Genomic DNA, 5,000 nt, shown 5'->3' with positions numbered 1-5,000 from the left:
GTGTGTGTGTGTGTGCGTGTGTCTGTGTGTGTATTTATATATATTATATATATATCATGTGAAAACCACAGTTGGAGCAAAAAAGACTGGAGAAAGGGAATCTACAGTATATATTTCGATTGCAAACTGCAATCCTCTTCAATATCTATTGAAGAGGATTGTGGTTTGTAATCGAAATATATAGATTCCCTGTCTCCAGTCTTTTTTGCTCCAACTGTGGTTTTCACGTGATCGACAAATCTGGTATTACATTTTTCATCAGCAATATATATACACACACACACATATATATATATTTTTGCAAATAAATCACTTGAACACGTGATCAGAAATATGCTGGTAACCACTTAAGAAAAAGAAACACAGAAATCCCAAGCGCTTTCGTGTAATTCACATCCTCAGGGGAGAATACAGACAAAAGTACAATACATAGATAATATAAACGGAAAAGTGTAAACCTAGGAGAGGTGACAAGGCGTCATACGAAAAAATATAGGAGAGGTCACAAGGCACCACACGGAAAATCAGGAGAGGTCACAAGGTCCCACACGGAACCATGCCATTTGTCCACTCTTGGGGTTAACCAAAATCTCCTATACCGAATTGTTTACAAATGTTCTGAATTACACGAAAGCGCTTGGGATTTCTGTGTTTCTTTTTCTTAAGTGGTTACCAGCATATATATATAAATATAAATATATATATGTATGTATATATATGTATAACATATATATATATTTGTACATATATGTATATCTATATACATATATACATATATATATATGATATATATATATACATATGTACATATATATACATATGTATATGCATATATATACTCATGTGTTTGTTTCACGATAAGGCAAGTTCCTGATAAGGCCTTTCAAAGGCCTTCCACAGATGGGAAGGGAATCCTTACTGTATCTGACTACAAGGAACCAAAAAGACAAAGGACTCTTGGAAGAAGAAGATGTGCTCTGTTGTTTTCTACCTCCTTTGTGGATTTCTGTGGGCCTATATAGGCTTCTGTGGGTCTTTCAATGTTACAGCCTGTAACGGCGAAAGACCCAAAAAGAACGTTACGGTAACGGCGAGAAAATCAATGATAGAGATGGAGACACGCGGTAGCTGTAACGGAAGTGGCTGCCAAGACCGTAACGGAAACGGCAAAGGTGACGGATTCACACCAATGATAGCTACGACGCGTTCGTAACAGTGACGTCATTGTGATGGTAACGGACACGGTGAATGTAACGGTAATGAACACGGTGATGCTGAGAAAGGCACAGAGGACTGTAACGGTGACGCCAACATAGACCGAGATTGTAACAATGATGTCATCATCAACCGTAACGGTGACGTCACCATCAACCGTAACGGTGACGTCACAATATATAACAAATGTAACGATGACGTCATAATCAACGTCACCTGTGACGGTAACGTGAAAAGATAAAATCTTGACAAACCCTCGATATCGTCTATATAATCACGGCAACGTTGGATAAAGGAAATTATATTCAGAACTTATTTTCTCAGTTGAAAGGAGGTTAACTCACGGGATGACAAATTCTAAATAGGGTGAATAGGTAGGAACACAACGCTTCTATATACTATACTCCACCCAATAAAAACGAAGAAATAAAAGTGTATGTCTGTGTGTGTGTGTGTGTGTGTGTGTGTGTGTGTGTGTGTGTGTGTGTGTGTGTGTGTGTGTGTGTGTGTGTGTGTGTGTGTGTGTGTGTGTGTGTGTGTGTGTGTGTGTGAGAGAGAGAGAGAGAGAGAGAGAGAGAGAGAGAGAGAGAGAGAGAGAGAGAGAGAGAGAGAGAGAGAGAGGGGGATACAGGGAGAGATACAGGGAGAGGGAGGGAGAAAGAGAGGGAGAGGTAGAGATACAGGGAGAGAGAGAGAGAGAGAGAGAGAGAGAGAGAGAGAGAGAGAGAGAGAGAGAGAGAGAGAGAGAGAGAGAGAGAGAGAGAGAGAGAGAGAGAGAGAGAGAGAGAGAGAGAGAGAGAAGGGAACACTAAAAGAGAAAATAGAAGAGGACGATTAAACCACCATTGCTAAGCAAACACGTTTTTTTTTCTGTCTGTCAGTAAACGGTATTACACAGATACAAAGAACCTCCTCTGGTTGAACCGACCAACTGATAAGCTATCTTGAAAAATCCATCGTTATCTGGGGGCTGATATGTGAAATAAATGACCTGTTTCCAATGTATGGGATTTATGAGTTGAAGAAATCGAAATGAAAAGCTAATGGATGGAGGATGAATAGCGTAAAACCGAAGTGGACAGGAATTGAATGAAGATGGATGAAAGTAACTGGGAATAGATGGGAGGAAATGAACAAAACAAATTGCAGAAAGATGGAGGGAGTGTTCTTTATGATTGGGGGCTAAAAGTCAAGGAAAACATGTTTACGGAAGGGGAAAAAATCAAAGCAGATAGAGTGAAAGAATATTGAAGGAATGTAGTGTTTGTGATTATATGTTTTCGTAGATATGTGGGTATGTGTTTGTATATGTATGTGTGTGTATGTGCGTGTGGTGTTTGTATATATATATATATGTACATATATATATATATATATATATATATACTCCACACAATAAAAACGAAGAAATAAAAATGTGTGTGTGTGTGTGTGTGTGTGTGTGTGTGTGTGTGTGTGTGTGTGTGTGTGTGTTTACGCGTGTGTGTGTGTGTGTACGTGTGTGTGTGTTTGTGTACGTGTGTGTGTGTGTGTGTGTGTGTGTGTGTGTGTGTGTGTGTGTGTGTGTGTGTGTGTGTGTGTGTGTGTGTGTGTGTGTGTGTGTGTGTAAGCTGTTATATTCAGCACATATATCTTAATTCGATTTCCAAGCGTGGTTGCCACTTGCCCTGATTAACAGGAGAGACGGTTCTAAGAACCTTTTAAAATATTTTGCTCAACTTTGACTATAATTTTCAACCTTCAAGCCTTGATGACAATGTCACGCTATCCAAAACAAATTATATTAAGTGCACAATCCATTGCCCAATCAGTTGTTGAGAACCTTCAGCCAAAATAGTCTGTTTTTAACCAGAATTTAGTCTATAGTGTATGTGAGACATATACAGGAATCAGTCAATGTGATGGAAGGAGGTTAAGCCTACGCCAGGAGGAGTTGAGTAGCTGTTTCTCAGGTTGCCACCTTTGCCCTATTGTACGCTTCAGGGACTGCCAGGGCAGTCACTCCTGGGAATCGGAAAGGAGTGCGGGATTCGAACCCACGACTAAGCAAATACGAGACCAGCATGCTTCCGATTACGCAACCAACAATCAGAGATGAATGTCAACGGTGAGATGACTTCGTGATATGTAAATCATTTCTTCTTTTTTGTAATGAAAGCGAGTGAAGTTAGATCGTGTGTGTAGCGAGTTTCTGAACAGGAAAAGCTGTGTTCATGTGGACAAAGGTCATTGTAGGCTAGACAGAAAATCGTCACACTGATTGATGACGTCATCAGTATGAAGGCGAAGGATTTCGATGCTTGTGTTGTCAGTGTGTTAGGATTTGTCTACAACAGTGGTTCTTACAGTGGTATTCTTAAAAAAAAAATCTTTCCTTATATAAATCTTATATAAATCCTTGGAAGGGAAAGATATATATAATGATTTTTTTTTTCTTTTTAAGAATACCACCGTAAGAATCTTACGGTGGTATTCTGAAAAAAAAAGAATAATTATATAAATCTTAAAAAAGAAAATCATTATATAAATCTTAAAAACTTCTTTCCTTATATAAACCTTTCCCTTCCAACAACTTATATATGGATTTTTTTTTTTTTTTTTTTTTTTTTTTTTTTTTTTTTTTTTTTTTTTTTTTTTTTTTTTTTTTTTTTTTTTTTTTTTTTTTTTTTTTTTTTTTTTTTTTTTTTAAGAATACCACCGTTAACTTTATTCAGTGTCCGTACTCCTTGATATCTCAGAAATGTTTCTCGTACCCCCCTCCAATACAAATACAATGTAAACATATGAAAAAGGATTAGCGATACAAACCTTGCTTTGCTTTCTCATTGTAAATATACAATACCATGCACTGGCTATCATGTCTCGTACCCCCATCCAATACAAGTACAATGCGAATATATTGTATATACACGTAAAGGAAACATGGACTGGAGGTGAAGCTTTTATTCCTCTTTCCTTTACCGCGTCTATACAACTTGTTCACATGGATTTTCAATGCGAACATATGAAAAGGATTAGTGATACAAACCTTTGCTTTGCTTTCTCATTGTAAATATACAATACCGTGCACTGGCTATCATGTCTCGTACCCCCATCCAAGTACAATGTAAACATATGAAAAGGATTAGTGATACAAACCTTTGCTTTGCTTTCTCATTGTAAATATACAGTACCATTGCACTGGCTATCATGTCTGGTACCCCCATCCAATACAAGTACAATGCAAACATATGAAAAAGGATTAGTGATACAAACCTTTGCTTTGCTTTCTCATTGTAAATATACAGTACCATTGCACTGGCTATCATGTCTCGTACCCCCCCTGGGGTTCAAGGTTTCGTACCCCGTGGGAATACCTGAGGTACCCCAGGTTAAGAATCACTGGTCAACAACAATGGCTCCCAAACTGTCTTAAAGGCCATTTTTGCTCCCAGCAGACCCACATCCCCCCTCCCTCCATCTTTTTTATATATTTCTATGATATCATCTATTCATTCTTTATTCATATATCTTCTCGCTGGCTGAGAGGGTTAGGGCGTCGTTACTTGCGGCGAAGGTCGAGAGGATGGCGGTTCGAACCCTGCCACCGGCGAAGTTGAACCAAGGTTATGGTTCCCTAAATTCCGCGCTACATAGTCCTATGTGAGAGGCACCGTCCTAGCCTTCCGAAAGGGGGAAGTTTGTGACGTTAAACCATAACACCTTTTCTATTTATATCTTCATAGAAAATGGGTTGGGGTGACTGATACAGTTAATCTTTGTACGTTTGTAACGGCAGATACTTG

The sequence above is a fragment of the Oratosquilla oratoria genome, chromosome 17 (assembly GCF_046742065.1).
Source record: "Oratosquilla oratoria isolate Oo_2021 chromosome 17, ASM4674206v1, whole genome shotgun sequence".
NCBI lineage: Eukaryota > Metazoa > Arthropoda > Malacostraca > Stomatopoda > Squillidae > Oratosquilla > Oratosquilla oratoria.
Note: the sequence above shows the minus strand (reverse complement) of the source record.